Source organism: Carcharodon carcharias, chromosome 24 (genome assembly GCF_017639515.1).
Source record: "Carcharodon carcharias isolate sCarCar2 chromosome 24, sCarCar2.pri, whole genome shotgun sequence".
Taxonomy (NCBI): domain Eukaryota; kingdom Metazoa; phylum Chordata; class Chondrichthyes; order Lamniformes; family Lamnidae; genus Carcharodon; species Carcharodon carcharias.
In genome coordinates this window covers 19,346,908-19,354,603 of record NC_054490.1, presented here as the reverse complement: position 1 = coordinate 19,354,603, position 7,696 = coordinate 19,346,908, and positions in this window count along the sequence as shown.

Here is a 7,696-nt window from a genome sequence, read left to right as displayed (position 1 = left end):
AGACTCTAACACTGTCTAAAAATGTTTTTTATTCACACGTCACTGTCAGTTATTTTTTTTGTCATTTGCCTCAAATCAGTGGCCTCTGCTTCTTGACCCTGCCACCAATGGCAACAGGTTCTCCTTACCTACTCTGTCCAGCCCCCCTTGTGATTCTGAACACCTCCATCAAATCTCCCCTTGGCCTTCTCTCCTCCAAGGAGAAGAGTCCTGGCTTCGCCGGTCTGTCACTGGAAACGCTTTTGTGAGCCTCTCCCTGCAAATCCAAAGCCTCCGCATCCTTCCTGGAGTGCGGTGCTCAGAAAATGGACACAGCACTCAGCCGGGACTGAACCAGCAGCCTGCGAGGGTGCACCACAGCCAGCTGCTCTCATACTCAAAGCCTCGCTTTATAAAACCCAGGATCCCGTGTACCTTGCTCTCCACATCCTCAAACTGCTGTGTCACCTTCAATAACTCATGCACAGATGGGCTGAGATTTCTCTCTGTCCCACACCTCCTTTAGAACTGTACTCTTTCTGATTACTTGCCCCTCACATTCTTCTGCCAAAATATGAAAGGCATCATTTCAGACATATCTGTGCTAAATTTCCTTTGGCAATGGTCCACCCGACCACTAGCCTGGCCATGTCCAAATGAAAGCTCTGACTGACCTCCTCACAGTTCACAGCACATCCAGTCTTGGTGCCAAGCCTTGAAGTTGTACCCAATACACCCAAGTCTCGATAATTGTTATACATCATGAAAAGCTATGGGTCATCTCACCCAGATCTCTCCTCAACCTTCCGTTCTCCAAGGAGTACAGCCCCAGCTTCTCCAACCTCGCCATATCGTTATAATCCCGCTTCCCTGGAACCATCCTGGTAAATATAGATGCATTTCGTTTTTGGTCACTGGGTGTGGGTGTCATTGGCTGGGCCAGCGTTTATTGCCCATCCCTAATTGCCCCCTTGAGAAGGTGGTGGTGAACCGTCTTCTTGAACCGCTGCAGGCCATGTGGTGTAGGTACACCCACAGCGCTGTTAGGAAAGGAGCTCCAGGATTTTGACCCAGTGACAGTGAAGGAACGGCCGATGTATTTCCAAGTCAGGATGGTGAGTGGCTTGGAGGGGAACTTCCAGATGGCGGTGTTCCCCATGTGTCTGCTCCCCTTGTCCTTGTAGGTGGTAGAGGTCGTGTGTTTGGAAGGTGCTGTAAAGAAGCCTTGGTGAGTTGCTGCAGTGCATCTTGTAGATGGTACACACACTGCTGCTACTGTGTGTCGGTGGTGGAGGGAGTGAGTGTTCCTCGATGTAGTGCCAGTCAAGCGGGGCTGCTTTGTCCTGGATGGTGTCAAGCTCCTGATTGTTATTGGAGCTGTTGGGATGTATTCCATCACACTCCTGAGTTGTGCCTTGAAGATGGTGGACAGGCTTTCGGGAGTCAAGAGGTGAGTTCCTCACTGCAGGATTCCTAGCTTCTGACATGCTCTTATAGCCACAGTATATATGTGGCTGGTCCAATTCAGTTTCTGATCAATGATAACACCAGGATATTGATAGTAAGGGATTCAGCGATGGTACTGCCATTGAATGTCAAGGGGAGATGGTTGGATTCTCTCTTGTTGGAGATGGTCATTGCCTGACACTTGGGTGATACGAATGTTACTTGCCGCTTGTCAGCCTCAAGCCTGGATATTGTCCAGGTCTTGCTGCATTTGAACATTGCCTGCTTCAGTATCTGAGGAGTCGTAAATCATTAACATTGTCTAATCATCAGTGAACATCCCCACTCCTGACTTTATGATGGAGGGAAGGTCATTGATGAAGCAGCTGAAGATGGTTGGGCCGAGGACACTACCCTGAGGAACTCCTGCAGTGATCTCCTGGAGCTGAGATGATTGATCTCCAACAACCACAACCATCTTCCTTTGTGTTAGGTATGACTCCAAACAATGATTTCCATTGACTCCAGTTTTGCTAGGGCTCCTTGATGCCACACTCGGTCAATCGTGGCCTTGATGTCAAAGGCTCTTACCCTCCTTTGGGTGCAGATCTTTTGTCCATGTTTGGACCAAGGCTGTAATGAAGTCAGGAGCTGAGTGACCCTGGCAGAACCCAAACTGAGAGTCAGTGAGCAGGTTATTGCTAAGTTTAGTATTGTCGAAGACCCCTTCCATTGTTTTACTGATTATCAAGAATGAACTGATGGTGAGTTAATTGGCCAGGTTAGATTTGTCCTTTTTTTGGTATACAGAACATACCTGGACAATTTTCTACATTTTACAGGCAGATATCAGCGTTGTAGCTGTACTGGAACAGCTTGGCTAAGGGAGCAGCTAGTTGTGGAGCACAAGTCTTCAGTGCTATTGCCAGTGCTACCTGCCACTCCTGATCCTTTCTGCACCCGGTTTCTCCTTTCTAAATGCTACATTCTGGTCCCCACCCATGAGCCAAGTTAATTTAAACCCTCTCTAATGCCAATTGCAAACTCACTGTGAGAAAATTGGTCCTGGCTCTGTTGAGGTGCAACGTGTTTAGCCTGACTTAGTCCTGCCTCCCCAGAACAGGTCCCAGGAGTCTAAACCCTTCCCTCTTGCACCCTCTGTCCAGTGACACATTCACCTTCATACTCACTGGTGTCTGGCATTGGGAGTAATCCGGAGATTGATAACTTTGGGCGCCCGCTTGCTCGTTCCCTTCCCACCTCCCTAAAAATCTGCTTGCAGGAATTCTCCCTCTTTCTGCCTACAGAATCGATAAGAACCAAAACTGCTGGCTGTTCATCCAAGCTCCATGGAGTGCTCTGCAGCCACTCAGTGACACCCTTGACCCTGGCACTAGGGAGGCAACATACCAACCTGGAGTCACGTCAGTTCCCTTAACTATAAACCGCCCCCCCACCCAACCCCCCACTTCGCTACTGCTTTTTGATTCTTTCTCTTGCTGTGCCCTCCCCCTCTCCCCACCCCTCCTCCCTCCCCCCACTGAAGCGACTTTGCCATGAAAGGGATCAGGGTCCAATTTCGTTGATAGGTGACACCATCAATAATGCCGATCAGATATACATCCATCCGAAAGAATTGGTCTAATCAATCATTGTGGACATCGAGAATGAATCTGACAGAGATTGGGTCAATAACTGGAGGTTTGGACCGCCTGATTGGCTGCTGGAATTGTGCCTACTGAATACTAGGAAAGAAGCCTTCACCAGCTCCCGTGTCCCCCACTTCCACACACACACCCACCCCCGTTGTTGGGGCTGGAGGTCACCCCAGGGATAACATAGTATCACCTATCTCACTGCAGCTATTCAGCAAGATCTCACTCTCTCTCTCTCTCTTATGCCCTCCCTCTTTCTCTCTCTTTCTCTCTCCATTTGCACTGTCTCTCCCTTTACCTTTTACTCTCACAACCGGAGCACCGTGCACACTTTTGGTCTCCATATCTAAGGAAAGATAAACTTGCATTGGAGGCGGTTCAGGGAAGCGACAGCTGGATTGGTTACTGGGCTGAGAGTGTTGTTCCATGATGAGAGGCTGAAGAAGTCAGGCCTATCTAAAAAAAAAGTGAAATCTTGTGGTTAAAAAGAGCAATAAAGAAATCTGAAATACCTCATTTTAACCAACTGAACTAGGTCACAAGATTTCACTTTTTTAACTAAAACTTAATTGTGCATAAAAGGCTGAAGCAAAAAAAGCATTATTAACTTAACAATATGGTTTATAACAATATATATCATTGCATTCCGGCTTGCTTCCTACTTCCTTCAAGACATACGAGTCTTAAAGTTATTTTCTCCTGTAGGGACCACCTTGTCCTCTTGAGAATTTTCCTCAGCTCCAGCTATTCTCGGAGGTAAAACGTTCATTTACCCTCCCTGCACTGTGGAGGCCTCAGTCCCTTATTCCAGTTGCTTTTCCAATACTTCCAAGCTAATCCGCTGGCTACTTTCTTTTGTAACAAGGCACTGTGAGGACCACTGTAGGGTTACCCCACTGGCTTCAAATTAGGCAATCTTCCAGCTTCGGTTCCTCAGAATATTCAAACCGAGATTAAACCTCACCCGCCTTCCGCAGGGTTAACGATGAAGTTAGGGTCTTACTCCATTTCTGGTGCAGGTCTGTCCAACGGTTATTCACTTTAGCTTACTTCTCTCAGTGAGCTGCAAGCCACTCGAGGTCCAAACCACAACCCAAAACCTCTCCCAGCCAACGCCCAGATAAATTGAAAAGAGAAAATATTAACACGAACCTTGATCTAACTATTCACATCAGCGCCCAAAAAGGTTAAAGTGCATGTGCATATAAAAAAGAGAGCCTTCCTAAACTCCTCCCATCTCCATGACAATGTAGCCTGCTCTAGGCTGTCCTCAAATCAACCTCCAAGCCAATCTTCCCTCCTTCACACCTGCAGTTTTATAGTTCCATCTCTTCTATCTGACTCTAATAAACAAACATGGGTAACCTACTGAACTGCCATTTCTTTAGGAGTTCTGACAATCATTAAAGCCCACCATTTTAACTACTTTCATCCATGAAGCCTTCGCTCAGTAGAGGGCCTCTTTATGCAACTCAATGCTCCTTGGCTTAGAGCTCCAGGGAGCCCAGGCTAGCCTTTGTTGTTTCTACAGAAGCAAGTTGGGTATCAGTGAAGGGTATGGAGCAGTAATCTTTCCAGAAGTAAACATTACCTCGAAAATATTAACGTGAACCTTGATCTAGATATTTACGACAGCACCTAAAAAAGGTTAAATTGTACATGCATACATGAATACCGAGACCCAACTTCCCAACAATGCTCCCATTATTTCAATTTCCTAAACAGAGATGTGCTCAGCTAAATTTGGATTCTCAGTTAGCAACAAGAGAATGGACCATCATTCGATTACCACTGTAAAGTAAAGCCCTCTTCCCTCAAACAACAGGAGCCGCATCCTCCGTGGAAATGGAGGTTCCTGTTTGGAAGAGATCTTGGTGAAGGGAATCAGATGTCCGCTGTCTCCTTAACACCATTTGTACAATATAGTTCAATCTAAACTCTGTAGGTAGAACTCAGTAATGTGGTAATGTTGTAAGCTAAACTTAAATTATATCTTAACTGCCCCCGCCACCCACCCCCACCCCCCCCCCACCCCACCCCCACACCCCCCGCCCGCCAGTGGTGTGTATTTAATGAGGGCTATTGACTGTGCCAGAGGTCAAAATTTCACTCAGGAATACATATGTGGCCAACACTTTGGGGTAACCAGGGCCAAATCACCCTGGTTGAGATTCTGGTTAATATAAAGCCTCAGGTGTTTAATTTTAGTTTTCAGCAGTAATTTGATTCTCCGGGGTCTATATAGCAATCCTTCATTGATTGTGTAAGTGGCACCTATTTCCATTTCTTATACTAGTTTTATCTAATTCATTTATGGGATGTGGGCTTCGTGGGCTGGGCCAGCATTTATTGCCCATCCCTAGTTGCCCCTTGAGAAGGTGGTGGGTGAGCTGCCTTCTTAAACTGCTGCAGTCCCTGTGGTGTAGGTACACCCACAGTGCTGTTAGGGAGGGAGTTCCAGGATTTTGACCCAGCAACAGTGAAGGAACGGCCGCTATATTTCCAAATCAGGATGGTGAGTGGCTTGGAGGGGAACTTCCAGGTGGTGGTGTTCCCATCTATCTGCTGTCCTTGTCCTTCTAGATGTTAGTGGTCGTGGGTTTGGAAGGTGCTGTCTAAGGAGCCTTGGTGAATTCCTGCAGTGAATCTTGTAGATGGTACACACACTGCTGCTACTGTGCGTCAGTGGTGGAGAGAGTGAATGTTTGTGGATGTGGTGCCAATCAAGCGGGGCTGCTTTGTCCTGGATGGTGTCGAGCTTCTTGAGTGTTGTGGGAGCTGCACTCATCCAGGCAAGTGGAGAGTATTCCATCACACTCCTGACTTGTGCCTTGTATATGGCGGACAGGTTTTGGGGAGTCAGGAGGTGAGTTACTTGTCGCAGGATTCCTAGTGACTGGATCCTCCCTCCTTCTTTGGATGCAACCCCATTTGGAGATGCCTTCACTCAGCAGAGGGCCTCTTTATGCAACTCATGCTCCTCAGCTTTGAGCTTCAAGTAGTCTGTTGTTTCTGCAGAAGCAAGTTGGTATCAATGAAGGGTATGGAACAGGAACTTGACAGCGGTCAGGTAATAGGGATGGACTCCATTCTGCTTCATGGAAACTCGGGGACACAGTTTAAAAATAAAGGGCCTCCCAGTCAAGATGAAGATGAGGGGCATCTCCTTCTCTCACAGGGCCCTGGATCTTTGGAACTCTCTTCCCCAGAAAGCAGTGGATTCAGGGTCAATAAATTTATTCAAGGCGGAGGTAGATAGATTCTTGATTGACGGGAGGAGTCAAAGAGGTAGACAGGATGGTGGAGGCCACAATCATATCGGCCATGATCTCATCAAATAGCAGAGTAGGCTCGAGGGGGGCGAATGGCCTACTCCGGCTCCTATTTCATGGGCTGCATGTTCCTGTACTCTCCGGAGTTTCGAAGAATGAGAAGTGATTTCGGTGAAACGTGCAAGGTTCTGAAGGGACCCGGGCAGGGTTAGACACTGAGGGGTCTTCCCCCACCCCACCCCCCCCACCCCTGCCCCCACCTCCCGACTGGGGAGTGTAGAACAGGGGGGACACAATTTCAGGGGCAAGGGAGCCGATCATTCAGGACCGAGACGAGGAGACATTGCTTCACTCAAATGGGAGGTGAATCTTTGGAACGATCTACCCCAGAGGGTATTGGGTGCTCCATTGTTGAATACATTTAAGGCGGGATAGACAGATGTTTGGTCCCTCATTGGGCCACACTCCTGCTCTTATTTCTTATGTTTTCTCTCTCTTTCCCCACTCCTCTCAGCCTTCTCCCCTCATGTCTCTCTCATCCTCTCTCCTAACTGCCCCATCCCTCTTTCCGTCTCTCAGCCCCCCTCTCTGGTTTCCTCCCTCTCTCTCTCTGTGTCTCCTCTAAACCCTCTTTCTTTATCTTTCTCCCTCCCTCTCTTTGCTTTAGAATGCAGTCATTGAGTGATTGTGGCACAACAGGAGGCCATTTGGCCCATCGGGTCAATGCTGCTCTCTGGGGATTTACAATTAGTCCCATTCCCCTGCTCTACCTCTGTAGTTCTGCAAGTCCATTTATAAGGCTTTAAGGCCATATGGCATAGGAGCAGAAGTAGGCCATTAGGCCCATCAAGTCTGCTCCGCCATTCAATGAGATCATGGCTGATCTGATAATTCTCAATTCCACTTTCCTGCCTTTTCCCCATAGCCCTCAATTCCCTTACTGATTAAAAATCTGTCCATCTCAGCCTTGAATATACTTACTGACCCAGCCTTTACAGCCCTCTGTGGTAAAGAATTCCACAGATTCACTACCCTCTGAGAGAAGAAATTCCTCCTCATCTCTGTTTTAAATGGGTGACCCCTTACTCTGAGATTATGCCCTCTGGTCCTAGACTCTCCCACAAGGGGAAACAACCTCTCAGTATCTACCCTGTCAAACCCCCGAAGAATCTTACATGTTTCAATAAGACCAACTCTCATTCTTCTAAACTCCAATGAGTACAGGCCCAACCTACTCAACCTCTCCTCATAAGAAAATCCCTCCATACCTGGGAACAACCTAGTGAACCTTCTCTGGACTGCCTCCAATGTCAGTATATCTTTCCTTAGATAAAGGGATCAAAA